Source organism: Nyctibius grandis, chromosome 7 (assembly GCF_013368605.1).
Source record: "Nyctibius grandis isolate bNycGra1 chromosome 7, bNycGra1.pri, whole genome shotgun sequence".
In the NCBI taxonomy this organism is placed as follows: Eukaryota; Metazoa; Chordata; class Aves; order Nyctibiiformes; family Nyctibiidae; genus Nyctibius; species Nyctibius grandis.
Window position 1 is genome coordinate 51070113 of NC_090664.1, and position 17905 is coordinate 51088017.

Genomic DNA, 17905 nt, shown 5'->3' on the forward strand with positions numbered 1-17905 from the left:
TATGCAGTTCACTCCCTTCATTACAAGAACATCATCAGGTTACATCCCAAAATCATATCTCCTTTTAGGCATTCAGATACATAAAGACTCCTCCAGCAAGGTGAGTCTCTCGTGTATTAGTATCAGGGAAGGTCTAGGACCACAGGTGAATTCACTGCAAGCTAGCATTTATTTTAGTACAGGTGTCCTTTTTAGATCCACTTGTTTCAGATGATATCAAATCAATTACTATTATCTCATCTACATCCAATCATACTAAAGAGCTCTTCAATCTTATAATGCTGATATTGGAGACCTGGCTGATGCACGTGGCCTTAGATTTTATTCCAGGTTTGGTGAAGTTCTAAAACTGCAAAAATTCCTTAAAGAAAATGCACTGGAAGACTGAATTTGTCTACAGAGCTGAAAAACCTCATAATACATCACTATTAAATTCTGAGCAACTTTTGTCTCCAAATATCCTGGCAGTAGGATGTAGAAAATGATGTAGATTTATAAATTGTGATCTGAGGCAAGGACTGGTGTTCAGGGTAACAAGCCATGCTGTGTTGTCAGCTATCACAGGCAGAGGCAGAAGACATCCCCCAAAATTAGTATGAACAGACACCTTCAGGGGAAAATAGAGAAATGTGGCAGGCTGGAGGGAAAAGAAACAGCCAGGGAAGTTTTGAGAAGGACATCTGTTGACGTCCCTGCTTGTGCTACAGAGTCCCCACAGCCATGGTAGAGAGTTAGAGCTGTCTTAGAGCCACTAATGTAGACTGAGATAAAACATTTTCTTTGCTGAGAGAGGTTAGGAGCGAGAAAAAACAAAAGTTGTGGGGCTCTCAAAGAACTCTCTTATTTTCTGAACATCATTCGTCACCCTCTTGGGTCTTTGGCCAGACTCTAAAATATTTCACATCAGCAAAGGCTTGCAGCTGGCAGAGTTCATTCACAGGAGAAATCCTTTCTCAGATAAATCCTTAAAAATCAGTAGGTTTGCTCATGTAAACAACAACTACTTGTGTGAGCCAAGATTTCAGGATCAGACATTTATTATTACAATAGTTCTTAAGCACAAGAGTCCTTCAAAAGTCCTTCTCATCCCTACTATTTCAAACCTGTTTGGAAAACACACTGCGAGCAGTCCTCCTAAGCAGACAGGAATCCAAGAGAAACATCACTTAATATCTTTCTGAGAAATGAAAATGGCTGCTTTCCTCTTAGATATGCAAACCAAATTAAGTTATTTTTACTTTTTGAGAGGATGACTATGTCTGCTTAATATCTCCACTAAAATTTCTGCTGGGGCCAAGCTGAATTAGGCTATTCACTTATGAGGAGGAAAACCCTACACCAGGGAGAAGTGCAGGAAAGAGATGATCATTCTTCTGAAATCCCAAGCTAAGCCTCAGAGACTGGACAGTGCTTAAAAGTTAGTATTCATTTCATTTAACCTCTCTGTTTCTGAGGCTTAGCCAATAAAAATAACTGTGTTAGCTCTCTGTGTTCCCCTCCTCTATCCAAGGGGTGTGGTAAGTGCCATTGCACTGCTCTGATGCTCTTAGCCCTGATTTTTGGCTGGATCCCAGACACACACAGCTTCTCTCAGTAGTGAGGCATATTTGAAGGTAGCAGAGTTTTTGGCAACCATTTTGCTCTGTAGACCCCATGTGCTAAGTCATCGCACCAACATAAGCTGGAACAGGTTTGAGACTGCTCTGAAGGTTTCTAGGTATTACCAAAATCATGTCACAAAAGCTCCCGTGCCAGCTGTGACCAATGAGTGCTGTAAAAGTCATTATACTAAAACCACTGTGACAGAAACACTCTCCCACTGGGCTTCTCATCCCAGGTCACAGCACAGATCTTGCTTACTTTCAATCTACATTATGTTCTGCAACATGTGCATGTTTACACTGAAATAATGAAGGGTCTAAGGGACAGATCTATCTGTTTCCACTTAAGTCCTGGAAAGGCAATCATCTCTCTAAAATTTAGAAAAATACAGGACTAATTATAGATGACAACACTTTGTTGTGAAGTCACTGACCTAATTTTATGTAATTGACAGGAGAAGCCTGGACTTGACCAGATGACAGCAAAAATACAAACACTGCAGCACATATAGCAGCAGAGAAGAGCATACGCCTCTCCCTCACCACCAAATTCCAAATAACAAGTAAATTGTGGTTTCTACAAGCTACAGAAACAAAATGGAAGAAGCAGTTTCTGTACTACATCAATGAAGAGCAAAGAATGGTGCGAGTAATGTCTCCTTGAAAGCCCTTGTTTCATCTGCAAGGATACAGGTCCTAGTCCAGCAAGGTTTATTTAAATAGAAAATATATGTTATTTAAGAATAGAATGGATTTGGACTCATTTATTTATTGTGACTACTAATATACTTTAAATTAGAATCCATAGCTCTTGTTCTTGCCCCAAAGCAACTGCACAAATACTTGACATAAATCCAAAAAGACAGGAAGCATCGCGGTTACCTCCTTACATTTCACCTGGTTTGTCACACATACACAAGCTGGTCACACAGAGCCATCACCTTCATTAACTTCTTGTTAAAAGTTTGAAATTGTCACCATTATTTTCAATTTGGCACTGCCCATGCAACTCACAAGGGATCAGGAAAAGGTTTTAGATGGAAATTAGGGAATTTTTAGGAGCACATTGTGAAACGTGTTTTCAGCATATTTTGGCTGGTATGAAAGATTACACTACCTGCTGAGGATTTATCACTAGCATCAGAAAAAAAGGAAGAGTTTAGTTTACACTTCCATCTTCTGTGACGGTTTCTGTCACACTTTGTGGGCTGATACCACGTTAGCACCAGCAGTAATCACCATTTATTGAAAGGCTTTCTTTTATGTTCATATGACAAGGTGTTGAATCAATACAAACAAGAGGCACATGTGGACTTTCTTTCAAGGAGGTTTACAAGCAAAGAGGGGGAAAAGCCCTTAGAAGAAGGCTCACCAAATCAGCCCAATCCTCTCATCTTCCAACAGGCTGTTCTATCAAAACAGCTAATTCAGGGCCTTACCACTCAGCATATTAAGCAGTTCATGGATCTGAGATTAAACCCAGGTGGACTGGCTGCCATGATCTCATGATTATTACTTACTTGATAAATACAGGAATAAAACATCCTTTGCATCCATTTTCTAAATGACTCCATAGAGCCACATGGTCCTTCATGCAGTAGTGTTATTTACATTAAAGCATTATCTAGAAAACTCATCAAAAAATCCCACAAAGCTTAGAATTTGAAAGGGAACAGCTACAGGGCAGAGTAGAAGTGCAAGATGTGTTATAAAGCAGTTTGCAAGGCTTAATACAAAATTTCTAATATTTAGTATCTTTTCTCTTTTTCAGGAATGACACGTTTCATCCAAAAAGTCATCCCAGTACCCTCAAATAAAAAAGAATAAATAGTCATCAGAAATAAAACTGTACAATGATTGAGTAAAGTCTGAAAATAGCAAGAATATATTTTAATGTAATTAATCATAAAGCCCTCAGTAGTTATCTGGGTAGAAGGAATCACTTTTTATTCTGTAACAATAAAGTATATCTCCAAATAATAGATCCCCTCAGGATTCTTAACAGACCCAAATTGTCTTTATAATCTATTCCCTTTTATTCTCTGTAGTAAGACAGTAAAAATACAGCACAAGTGGCCGGTGGAACAGGAACTGCCAGATCCATTAAAAGGGTTTCCCACAAAGAGTCTAAAAAGACATTTGCTGGAAGTAGATTATATAGTCCATTTTCCTACTTGTGCTACGAGCAGACAAATCCCCAAATGCACATATGAATGTCAAACCGATTGAATAATCTCGAACATTTGACATAATTACATAGTCTGCCTTTCAAAATGGTCCTGGCGCCCTTAAATGGTAACTCACACTGTGATGCAAAATATGCAGGTAAAAGATGATTTGCCATTTGGCCTTTAATATCTGTGATATTTAACCAGGCTCTGAAGTTGACAAATTAAGAGGGAAAAGAGAGTAAAGTAGAACGCAGGAAGGCTGCTGCTCTGCATTGGTAAACAGCTCGTGTATTTGGTAGCCTGTTACCTATTGATGGTATGAAAGGGAGGGAAAAACAAGTTCAGAAAGAAAATCACAAGCAAACGTTAGCCAGAGGTTGTGTTTCCTTCTACTACATGCACATACCGTGCACAGTAAAGGATGATCCAAGTCACTACCACACTGTCACATTGATTATTCTATTGGTCAGTTACCAACAAGCAAATATTGTGTTGGCTTTACAGGGTAACTATGTCATTTGTACAGATCTTCCAGTAGAGAAAAGGATAATTGTTTGACTAAAGATGCCTCACTGCCATACTTCTTTATGGTATTCTGTGGAGAATTAAAGCAGGTCACTGTACCTGTTTGCAGAATTTTCTGTATTTTTGATGAAAGTCAACATTAAAGACTAAATTTTAACTTCATGAGTCAACCTCATTTGCCTTGATCAAAATTATTTATGATACCACTGGTTTTGTTGGGGCTGTACAACCTGAAAACTGATGAATAACTTGAACTCTTCTGTTGAGAGGAAATCCTTCTGTTCCCATTACATGTTGAAATGGACCTCCAAAGGGATGAAAAATCCATTCCTGTAACTGACCACCAACTTCTTGGTAATGTTTTATTCAATTTCTTATCTTTCATTCTCCCATGTATTTGTGATTTAAAGCACAAGGAGTTACCTCTGACTAAGGCATGTTTTGTAAGCAGTTAGGTAATGGTCTTTTCATTTTTTTCTGTCAGTGGAGACAATCTAGTCATCAGTATTCTCCCCAGCCCAACTATTTTAGCAAAGGTTTATCACCATTTTATCGCTAATAGGCATTCCATAGTAACCAGCCTGGAATAAGATTCTCTGAAAAACCACGTGCTATCTATTCCTTTTGTGTCACTGTAATAAAAGAAACCACACCCAAATCCATATGGGTATTTTGTACCCTATACTCAGTGAAGCTCAATTGCTTGAAGGAACCAAACAAATCAGTAAAGCCATATAATTTGAGGTCTTTTCAATATTCTCACCTTTCAAATTAATTGTGATACTGACCTATACTGTTTTCTTTGGAGACAGCAAATTCTCTTTTGTCCTTACATTGAATTATCCCTTTATACTTTATCACTTCCCAAGTAATGTACCTCTAATACAGTCTCATGCCGTGTGCCAACCTGTTTCTACAGTCCTCCAAGGAACACTGCCCATTTTTCTTTGTGCCTCTAATAAATTAGGAGAACCATAATGAAATGCTATCAACGAGCATTCTCTGTTCATTGGTTCAGCTGGCAGCCAAATAACCCACAGCTGCTATCAAACACCTGATTTGGGATGCTCTTACCCACTGCACTGTATTCAGCTGATCAGCCACACGTGTCATGGGGTCGCAGCCACTGGAAGTGCACACTGAGAGTGCTCTGCTACTCTGGGACAGTCTGGGGAGCTCAGGAAAGGGCAGAGGAGGGGGAAATAGGTTTGAGCAGGAAAGATGATAAGAAGAAGGGGTCTCTGGACCAATCGACATACAGAGCATTTTGCAACTGGTTGCCTTTGCTATAATTGTCTCTGTGTTCCAGAGGAACTAACTTACATTAACGTTGGGCAAAAGGAGCAAGATACATACCTGGGGAATGCACGTATTACAATTGAGTTATGGGAGGAAACCATTTTTCTTGGAAAGAGGAGGGGAGGATCCCGACCCAGCAGCATAACTGTGCCTGGGCGAAATGACACAGTCAACACTAAGCGGTCAATGTCTCAGAGTGACCCGATGGGCCAGTGCCTCATCTCAGCCACATCAGTGTGAATAAGGAGCTGCTGCACTGTTACCCAATGTTGTAGGAAATCAAGCATCAGCGATGGGGTATCTCCAGAACCAGGAAGAAATTTCAGCAATTGATTTGGAAGAAGAGAATAAAATGCTATGTACAAGGGATGGAGTGAAAGAACACAAGAGGCAGTAGATGATCAGGAAGAGTCTTTGCATGTCTGTTTTTCAAATCTTTTAACAATTCAATCTCTAAGACTGAAAATTAAATCATTGCAATACGAGCCAGAAGGAGCCTTTCTCTATAGGCTTGTCCTTGGTGTGTAGAGGACAACCAGAACAGCTCTCCAGTAATGCAGTGCTGTGAATGCCCTGTCACCCACACTGGAGAGGCTTCCTTGGAGCAGCAACAATCTCACATCAAGGTGACATCAGGAAGGGACAGCACATCCATGCCCACAGGGACTTGCATTTTAGAAGCATTTGTAACTCAAGCTCAAGCTGACTGTAATAGGGTCACGTGCTGCAGGCAACACACACAGTTATTATGCAAATCTCTCCCACAAACATACAGGGGGAGTGCTGGGATCAGAAGCTGATTTTCCAGCCACCAAACCAAAGGTCTCTGAACCAGCAAAGCCAAGGAGTTACTCCTTCGCAAATAGTGTTGTCCCTAGTTTGCAAAATAACCATAAATAAAGTGTGGTGGCAGCATCCACTACAGTAATAGATGGATTGCAGTGTTGTAATTAATGCTGTTACTTCATGTTCCACAAACTGATTATCTAGCTCACTTGTTTCATGATAATATTTCTTTATTAAAAGATTTGTTTCCAAATTACACGTTTGAGACCCTTATACTGCTGATGATGCCAAAAGGGAATTTCAAGGCCAACTTTAGGATTTATGACTTTGTGACACAGTGGAGGTAAAGTGGATGCTCTTTTTGTTACAAATGCAGCTCCAGAACCAACTTAGGCTACAGGTATTAACATATAGCTCGTGTGCCAGATCTCAGCCCTAGGAGAGCGTTAATCCAATCTGCCAACTGCTGCTGCACTATAATACAGCTCTGCGCTGCCAAGCAATTACAAAAGCCTCCTTTTGCTCCCGAGCCACCTGTCCCTCACAGCATTCCACTGGCACCAGCAGCACCAGCAAACACTTGCAGTCACTGGCTTAAAGGACAACCGCTCCATTTTTAAGTCTAAATCAAATGGCAGCTACAAAACACTCTGCAGGATTTTTGCATCAGCCTTTGTGCACTTACTGTTGCTCTGGTTATTGGGAAGCATCTGCAATCAACTTATTAAGAATTACACGTGAGGGTTACGAATAATGAGCTTGTTTTGTTGTTGATCTTGTTTATAAACGTTTATTGGTATTCACATCACACCATATAAACTCCCAGGTTCCCCTCCCACTCTGCAGCAGGTGTAGTGTAAGACTGGATGGAAATTCTCCAAGCACTGCCCTTGCCTATTTTATAGTCCTGTTCATAAACTTGGAAATGAGAATTAAATTATCTAGTACAAAGTTAATGTTGTGATTCTAACATATAATATATCTAAGGAAAAGGAGTAAAAGATATACAAAAAACTTTGCATTATTTTGTAATAAGAGTACAAAAGTAGCCGAGGGCCAAATAAAAGTTTTAGAAGGAGTCAGCAATTATCTCAAACCTAGGAAACATAGAAAACCTTCAAATCCATACAAACACACACAAAACATACAACTGTGATTCTCTTTTAATATCTATGGTCATAGTATCTGCATTGGGTCAGACCCAAAGTCCATCCAGTTCACCACTCTGGCTTGACCAGTAGCCCAAAGCCAATTCAGAAAGAAAACTGGAGTTAGCTTATTTATAGTCATCCTTCCCCAAAATACTTTCCCAGGCTCTCACAATTCACAGCTTGGAGCCACCCTCTTTGCAGCTGCCTACCTTGAGGGATGTCCCTGCCATTGACCTCTCCAGTCATTCTTTACAAGCATTTACCATTTTTGCACCTACAGCCTGATGTAGCGACACCCTCTTGCCAGACAATGGTGCCCAAAGCCTGTTTGGGGTATGATCCCTCTGACCAGGCTTTGGTGTCTATTTTAGCCTCAGATTTACACCCTGGAGTACACTGATTATAAAGGCAGCCCAGGGTAGCTGACACAGATGGTGGGTTTACGTTGTTCACATCTACGTTCCCTTGACTGACGCTCACCTTTGTTGACTTTGGAGTTACAAGTCTGAGGTCTGAAGGACAGCATAAGAAATCAATGCTTAACAATCAATGCTTTTAATGAAACATCAGATAATGCCTTCTTTAAGCGAAACATTTCTTGAGCTGGGCAGACTGGATGTGGAAAGATTCTAAAAACCTCTTTTTCTTGGTGAAATTTACAATCCAAATGGCACAGCTTTGTAGCAATTATGTGAGAACCAAGCCATGAAAATGGGCTGAATGCTTAGTATATCTAATTAATTTATTCACTTTTGAATAATTCACTTTAGCAGTAGAAATTAGCAACTACAGAACCACAGCATGTGTTCTTTCTATTAAAATTTACTCTTAGATATCAAAATTGCTTCCTCTACAATAGCAGTAGAGAGGGTGAATTATACAAAGAAGTTAGCACTGTCATTGAAATGATGGTCATAGGCTCAGGGCACTCTCAGAAGATTCAGAGAAAGGAATTCAGAACAAGAAAGATGAGACCTTCAAAAAGCATTAGAGAGCAGAAGTTTAGGAACACTGAAGTGGATGTGAAAATTCAAATATATGCCAGAGATCTTGGTTCAAAAATGCTTTCTGTTCAGTGAAAGATTCATTTTCTAGTTCCATATGAGATCAGAAGACTCTGAGCTGTACCTCGACGTACACGTGGATCTAATTCACTGGAGGCGACATTTCTGTTTTCTGACATAAGGAAAAAAAACTTGAAATCACACATGAGACAGTGAGATTTTTTGTCTGTTATCCTTGCGATGCTGTGGACATTTTCCAAGGGGTAAATGGACTGTGGTGATGATGAGCATCTCTTCAAAAAGTGGAGGGAAAGCAAACAGGGCAGGAAGAAGCACAGAGCATCCCCCCTTCCTTGCCTGCTGCACAACCCTTCACAGCACCACCACCAACAGCATCGCTGTACGGGTACTCTTCCACTCTTGCACATAAAAATCTGGGGACTCAGGCTTTAAAGACCTGACTTAAAGCCCTATGATTCGTTTCCCTTTCCAATAAAGAGTTTTTTTTTTAGCAGAGAACAAAAGAAAAGAGAATAGAAGATTCCATTTTCAAATCTGGGTCATTAGCTGCCCAAGGAGGAACGTAAATTATTGGTTTTGACATAGCCCTGATAAAAACAGAGTTCTGCAGGCAGTTAAGGAGATAAAAGGCACTTGTTCAGAGTAAACACAGAGCCGCACACTCCTTGGATTTAGGCATGTAACTCAGCTAAAGAGCAGAACATTTGCATCAGAAGATTTGCATTTCTGAGTACAGGAATTTCACTGGGGTGCTCTGTGTAGTAAGATCTGGTTTTCCAGAAGAGGGCACTAAATATAATTTTTTTCCTATTTCAGAGATTAAAAATAAGGAAATAAATAAAGGAGACTGGAAATCAGAATAATTAGATTAAAAACTGCTGCAGGCTGGGACAGCTTCCTATGTTTCTGCATAGACACCAAAATTAAATTCTTTCTTATTTTGCTTTCTAATGTCTTTTAAATCACTGTTGTTTTGCCATTTTGCATCTTATTCTTAGTATATTTATTTCCTTAGCATTTTAAAACAACTATCTATACTTATCACAGTCCAGCACAAAATGGGATTTTTGTTGTGCCTAAAAACTTAGGCAGCAAAATTATGCTAAAACCAGGAACTCACTTCTAATGTAATTTTGAAGCTTCTGTATGTTGCAAGGAATCTAGTTCTCTATTAAGTTCTATTTTTTTTCAGTAATTTTTATATAGCTGCATTTATTTAATTCCTCTTAAAGCACAGAAGGTTCCCCTGTTTCACTAAGATGGATTCCCATGGGAGTGCAAGAAAGAAAACTGCAATAATTTTACTGCTGACTGTCTATCTGATTTTGACTATCTAGGAGACCTTGTACAATTACCTTACATATGTTTTATTCAAAAATAAACTGCAGGTTATTTTTAAGACGTTTTGTGAATTTTGTTAGAAAATTAGTCTCTTCCAATCTGTCTATTCAAGTCAGATCATCTATACACTCAGAAAAGGAAGCAGAATGAAAAAATCTAATATTATCCAAGCAAAGAAAAATTGGTTATTTTTGTATCATGGTGTTTTGCCTTGAGTCTTTTTATTTTCCCTTCTCTGTTTGATGAAAATCTCTTTTTCTAAAAAAAATATTTACAGAGGAAGACTGCTGATAGCTGGTACTGATACATAATATACCTATGTACTCTTGCATGACAGGCTAATTATTTCTGACTTTTGATATTACTCTAGTCTTCCCTGGAACTGTGGATTTGCTTTTCAGTGTACTGATGTATATCTGTATCTGTGAATAAATGTAGGATACTGTTTTTTGGCCTCTGCTACATGAGCAAGGCTGTCCAACTTAGTCTGAAATATTATTTTGCACTCAGTCATGTCTGTGCAATTTGTGTTGAAATCTCCCAACTCAAATCAGGAGGCCTAAAGTTTAGTCCTAATTCCATTTATCTACATTATTAGAAGAACAGCAAGAGTTTAATCCTTTGTTTTTAAAAGAAAATAGTTAAAGCTCAGGAGTGGCACAGCAGCTGAAGTCAGCATACTCAGTTTTTAACGTGCTCCATTTCATGCATTTAGTATTTTGTTGCAATAATCACACTAAACAACACTCCCTGGAATGGAAACTCTGCAAGAAATTGAGATTTGGTGCAGTTTTACTGAAACCATTGCTATAGAGGGAGCATATTAGCAAAACTGGAATGTGGGGACTGAGGACTGCAGGAAGACCTGCTGAGAGGAACTTTGCCTCTCAGTTCAGGCAAACAAATCATATCATATTTTAAGAATGTATCTAGATCATAATTTCATAAGCACCAAATTCCTGCTGAAAACATCCCCCAATAATGGAGAGCAACAGAGCTTAAAAACTGGGATCCCAATGTGGTTTTACTGTTTGCTTCAGGAAAGAGCTGCAGCCCACAAGTAACCATGGTGGCTACTTACAATCAACGCAGGGTCTCCATCAGTTCCTTCAACGCTGAGATGATCCCACTCCTGGATCCTACCTGCCAAGGACGTGATGCTGGGGTGAGCACCGTTTCCTTGCATTTAAGGGGTGCAAATACCTTTTTCTGTGGACAGTAAATGCAGGAATGCTCCACCCACCCATCCCTCTTTGCTGAGATTCAGTGCTTATCACCTCCCCTTTATTAAGAATGGAAAATAAAGAAAAATTACACAGATTTGGGATATGTCATTTCACTCCACCATTTTTGTTGCTGTTTCTATCCAGAGTTACAATGACAGACCCTTAATTTTAACTAGGAATCCCTTGCCCCATGGCCCAAGGAACTTAACTACCAAAATGTCCCTGCAGTTCATGTATTTGAGTGCCTAACCCCACTCTACCTTCTTGTTTAAGCTGGAAATTTTCTGTAATTTTCTGTGCCAAAGCAGAAGGATTGCTGCTAAGAGAAAAGAATAAGGCTACATAAAGGAACACATTTTCTGCTGGAGATTTGTAGGGATTTGAAATGTACCATGAGGTTCCTCCAAAACAAATAAAATAAAGAATAGGTTTGACCTCCCTTGTGTTAGTCCAAAATTGGTCCTGAAAGTTACCAACATGAAATTAGTTTCTGTATTTTCTCCTTCAAAAGGGAGGTCTAGGATTAAACTTGTCACCAATTATTGCTCCACTGTTCCCTGTCTGCATCCAAAAATTTCTATTCTAAACACACAATATGACAGAAATTGGACAAAGCGATGACTGCTGAGCAGTAAGAACAAATATTCCCACCACCTGATAACATGTGTACTCAATTAAAATGGGTATCCACCCTCCCACAGCAAGAATTTTTAATTTTGTAAGCATGTGAGGCAGAAAAAAAAATTGTGATCGAAAGGGCTCTGCTGTCAAAGGCACAATTGAGGACACTTGAGAAGACAGTGTTTGCACAACACTGTAATAGTTTTGAAACCCCATAAATCCCTCCCGAGTTGTGTGGCAAATCTCCCTCTCTATCTGTACCTCTGCAGATATCAAATATTAATTAGGCTGAACCAATTACCGATACCAACATGTGACAGAAGAACTCCGTACGCCAGTATGTCAGACAGAGGTGTTGCTAGTTCTGCCTGAAATGAGATTCCTCGTTAGGAAAACCCCCAGTTGCTCAGACTTTCTTTATTAGCAGCTTTAGTTTATTTAACGCAAGGTGACTGTGAAGTGCTGGTGTCCTGGCGGAGCTGCACACCTCCAGGTCTGACAGAAAAGCAAATGGAAGTGTAAAAAGTTTTTTGAATCAACCTTCTCTGATGCCTTTGAAAATCCTCTTCTGTCTATCTTGTTGCTGTTCATCCCACATTGAAAATGGCAGATTAGGGAATTTATTCATGGTGGTTTTGAGATTAGAAAAGATAGGCAGTCTTTCACAAAGGGTTTTTTAAGTAGATCAGATTCCTAATTAAAAATACCCACACCATTCTCCTTTTAAAATAATTTATTGCCTCTAAATTCTGTCAAATAATAGCTGCTGCTTCAACTTCAAATCCAAAGCAAACTATCACCCAGAAAATTAACCTCCCCTATGTTCTCAGTACTTTCTTGTTGATACAATACTTCTGGACACACAAGCCTTAGCTTTTGTTATGTAAATGTAGCTGGAGCACTTCTGTCCTCCTTACCACTACAAACAGGATAAAAAGCACATTATTAAACAAGGATATTTACTCTACTGCTCTTGGCTGTTGAAATAATATGACTCAAAACAGGATGTAAGAATATGTAAGAAGAAGGAGAAAAAAGAAGGGCCCTCACTTTCAGCCCTGGCACCCCAGAATCACCTCACTAAAACTCCACATGGGCATGCTCATAAAAATGGTGCAATTTTCAGAAGTTGTGAGCATTTCACCAAAATATTAAATATTAGATGAATGGTATTAGTAATATGTTTTTTATGGGGAGCAACTGAAGATGTTGTTTTCATGAAAAAGACCCCAGATTTAGGAAATCATGATATTTGATGAGTGGCTGGTCTATGTGGTTCCACTAATTCATTAATAACTTGACTTCTGCTCATTACAGAAGCACTGAGTGACTACAGTCCTCCAGTGAACTAAGAAAAGAGAAGGTATTTTGCTTGAAGATACACACACACACAGATGCAATAACAGAAAAACATTTTAACTAATATAAACTTTACATTGTTAGGACTGATTTTTTTTCTTCTTTTTAGTAGGAAGTGAATCTACAGTTTTTTTATGCTAATAATGGGTAACTAATTCTCATAAATAAAGTTACATTGCTTTAGGCTTGAAAATGTTGGGAAAATAGTTTTAGCCACTAACTTTTGATAACAGTCAACACCACCCTTATGTTGTACAGCTTTACAATAGAGAAAGAGTCCTGGTTTATGAGCAACAGATATTCAAAACTGCGATCATATGAAAAGAAAGGATATGAAAACTGTAAAAATAAGCTTTTTCCCTCAAAATGCTCCACTCAAAAAGTCTACTGGTTTACAACAAACACCAAAAATGAAACAAACCACGTTGCATGATTTTATGGTATAACTGTGCTCATTTTACATAGTGTAATCACTATATGTTTTCATTGTTCCTGAAAACAACATTGGGTGGGAATGAAAAAAATAAATTTGAAATACATTTATTGCCACAGAAAGAAAACAGGTTTATGCAAACCTATTTCTAGCACTGGTAAATCCCTTTCAATTAAGTAATAAATATCATAGCTACAATATTATCAGTATTACTGATGATATTTATGACAGTGTCTAATTTTCAGAGGCATATTTATCATAATAATAGTTCTCACCTAACTCAAAAATACATTGTGAGGATTCATTAATATTTATACCCATTAGTGTTTTGGAAATAACAAACATTATATTATTTTAATTTTTACACGACTAATTAAAGCAGTATGAGGTTGTAATTGGAGCCATAAGCACAAAACCTGTTCATTCCACATAACCACCAGACTTGGACAAATAGTAAAAAATAGTAACAACAACAAAAATAATATGCTGCTTTCTATAAATAATGCTTTTTCACTTCATTTATGCTCTAAACACAAATCCAGGGTTTGGACTAGGTCTTTCTGAGGTCTCTTTGGTCCCACCACTCCCGTGAGATCTGTGGCAACAGGTAGGGTGAAAAGAACACTAAACTCACCACATAAACTGCTCTAAAAAAAATGTTTGGCCTGCTCTAATTACAATGATGATTAATTCTTTGCAGCTTTCAGCATTACAAAAATGCATTCCTTTAACTGCAAAATAGGTAATAGCGGCTGTTGTATCAGCCATAACAGTTTCTAAGTCCTAATTGTTGTTCAGAAGACTTAGCAGTTTGGTCTGCATTAATCAGCCAGGATTTCCTGTGTGTGATTGCTCTTAACTAGCTCAAACACAGTAATGGACTGGTAAATTGGAAATGAAGAACAAATAGCTTTAAGAAGAATCTCAGCCACTTTATTTCCTCTCTTGCATTACGACGACAGCTATTCATATTAAAGGCAATTAAATATTCTCTATTTAATGTCTCACCTTGTCACTCAGGAAAATTACTTCTCTTCTCATTTACTTTCCTCTATTTCTTTCGTCACCATTACACAAACTCCACTGGTTAACTCCAATGATCACAGAAAGCTACAAAATCCCATAGGGTTTGGTTACTCGTCATTATTCTTACCCCATCGCACTCTCAGTCACAGAAACGCTACTGTATTTATGGGGTGGTTTGTCACTTGGCTATTTAGGAAATCCCTTTTGGAGACCACAGAGACCCACAAAAATGATTCCAGCCCAAACACCAGAGACCCCTGTGTCTCCCCGGCAGGCGTGCAGGGAGCATGGAGCTCATCCAGCAATGCTGGTGGAGCCACAGGCCGGGCAAGAGTGGCTTTGACCTGACACCACCAGGGACAGCCTTGACCTTCTGCACCCTTTCTGCTGAGATGCTGTGACTAAACCCCGACTTGCCTATGTGTTTTGGGGTTACTGAACTCTATAGCCAGAGCCCCACACACTTGTTTTGGGGAAGGATGATTTGAAATCAACGTTTCTCTGTGGGTGTATTTATTCCCCAGTGCTTTCCCAAAACTTCACCCTGTGGTTTCAGCCTCAGGTTGGACTTTGCTCTAGGGTAAAGAAACAAAAACCAACCAAACAACAGAAAAATTGCAAGCGTATTTCAGATACCAAGCAGCCTGGAGCCTTCCCTATGACCTTTCCAGAAAAAGAACAAATCTTCTGTGTTCAAGGTTAGAAAAGCTCCCTATTAGCACAAGGCTTACCCAGAATATTGCTGCCTGAAAGATTAAACTTCTATAAATATAAGCACTGCAAAAAAGCATTTAGAATGAAACCTGACAGCCTGACTAGCCACTACATACCCACACCAGTCTCACAACCACCTTCCAAGCTTCCTGGGAGAAATATATTTTCAGGAACATGCTTTAATTTACCATCTTCTAAGATGATGAAGTGATACAACAGGAAAACACACATTAGTTGCCTCAAAATCTTTGCAAAATAGGTCTCTACCAGTTCAGGGCTGTGTTGATCCAATGTGGGAGTCACTGCCGTTACCCAGACCCAACACTGAGCAGAGGTGCTTCTGTGCAAATAAACAGAAAAAACTTAGAAGGAAGATATTGCTGGCAGGAAATGACTTTGAAGCATTTTTCTTAAAAATATTTCACTTCATTGGAGTGACACACTATGCTTTTCTATTTTGATGTTTATTCCTAGCCAGTATTAAAAAGAGAGGTTGAATCCATTCATATTGGAATTCAGATAAATGATTAAATCATACAATGTATATTAAGATATTATAGACATAGGTAAATACAGCACAACTCTATTGTGTAAAAAAATGATGAAAACATCTATACTCACAAACAATTAAAAGGCAGCACATCCAACTTTTAAATGGCAAAAAATAAAGCAACACTTTCTGACACCTATAAAATAAGCACACGATGGTTTCAAGAAGTTTCTTTTTTGAAAGTATTTGTAGAATTCAACTTTAAACAAATGTCCTTTGCCAATATATTTCCTGAAATTTCCTCTTGACTTTGCAACAAGGACAACTGCCCGAGGCTTTACTAATCAATTTCTTGTGTTGCAGAAAACAGAGCAATTTGAATTTTGTTCAAGAATACAGTTCAAAAATGCAGAAAATGTGAAAAGCTAACTAACATGCAATTATTGGTAGCCACAGTCTGCATACCAAGTGAGAAGAAAGCTGAGTAAGTAATTTCATAGTTATTGCAACTTTAATAAAAAAGAGCCACCCATCATGGTTTAAGGATGCAATATTCAAGAGTGAATCTTACTGCCCCTCTATTACTATGCTTCTTCAAAAAAAATCTCTTTGTATCCTTTATAAGCATGGATCTTAAAGGAAAAAAGGAGAGGTTTTAGTTTTGTTTTGTTTCAGAAGATTATTTCAGGAACTCTTGCTATCATAATCTCCTGTATGAATACTTGAGCAATTTGCAATGCTGTCTTACACAGAATATATGCCTAGTCACATCCTGAAATCTTCCCAAAGGTCATGTTTCCAGCTTGGCACCTTGGCTTTTCCTTTCTCGAAGAAGACATGTTGTGAGGAAGGGAGCACCTGCCTGTGTGCTGCTCCCTCTTCTCCAGGCAGGCATCTAAAGAACCAAAACCCCAGTGTTTTGTCTGCACCCCAAACCCACAGATCTGCAAGCACTGAAATGCAGAGAGCAGGATGCAGAGGAAACATGTCCAGCCCACCCCTTTCCATCCCTGTCCTCCTGTTCCTCCATTGCCTGCATCAGGCGGAACACAAAGTCAGGGCTGCAAAAGCTTCTGTAACTTTGCTTCTTGCAGATATTCTGAATGTGATGCCCTTTTGATGGGTAAAGGTTGAGAATAAAAAGGGAACTTCTTACTACTGCTTCTCAGGAATGAATTTTTTTCTCTCATTACTATTTTTCTTGTTATAGGAATTTTTTCTCTCGTTCTCAGAGGAACTGAGGAAGCCCTCTCTACCTGGGGCTCTTCCAGCTTGTACAATGCATCTGAGCAGCTTTAGCACAGGGATGCCACAGCCAAAGGCCAATCTCCACTAATAGAACTGAATTTTACAGAACACCTCTGGCACACAAGGCAGGGGGGCTTTCAGGCAAAGTCTTTGCTTGCTCAGTGGCCATTAGGCCATCTTCCCCATATTTAGATTTAACTTAACACTTCCACATCCATCTCTGTCTAGTTGCACCAGTAATGATTTCCCATCAAAAAGTCTTTATGAATTACCCCTAAAGTTCCTGATACAGTTTTATTTGAAGTTCTTCTAACACCAGGCATAGTTCTCCTGACTTTTATACCACTGTGAATCAGGAATAACTCCAAAGATGACAGCAGAGAAATCAGATGAGCAACAAAGCCACAACCTCTACTACCTAAAGGACCAACAAATTTCCTTCAGTTAGCAGCTGAAACTAGATTTATTTTATAGAACAAGAATTACAGTTGCTGGTGAATGAATTATTTTCATTTTGAGGAATTGGTGCAATTCTAGATTATGGAAAAAAAATGTATGGGGCTTATAGTTTATCCAAGCAGTACAGCACAGCTATCATTCAAACATTTCAGGTCTTATACCAGCAGAATTTAAAAAGAAAATAAATATTATTCATGCCCAAGAACTGCTTCCCATGTGTCTGATTCTTTAGTCATCATTTAAAAATGACTCATTACACTTTTCTCTTTTGAAGTTTGGCAGAAAATTCACCCTAATCTAAAACTTAGTAGTAACCCAACAGTGATTTTTTATGAATGATTTATACCTAACCCTCTGAAGAAAGGGATTTATAATGAAAGTGATAGCTCAAGCCTAACTGCAGCACTGGGAACGGTGACACCATAATTAA

General features: G+C 38.8%; 1 protein-coding gene across 1 annotated transcript in view; it reads right to left on the reverse strand.

Annotated features, from left to right (window-relative positions):
* DPP6 (dipeptidyl peptidase like 6) overlaps nucleotides 1–17905 on the reverse strand; it is a 444437-nt gene that overhangs the window by 137450 nt on the left and 289082 nt on the right. The window lies entirely within an intron of this gene.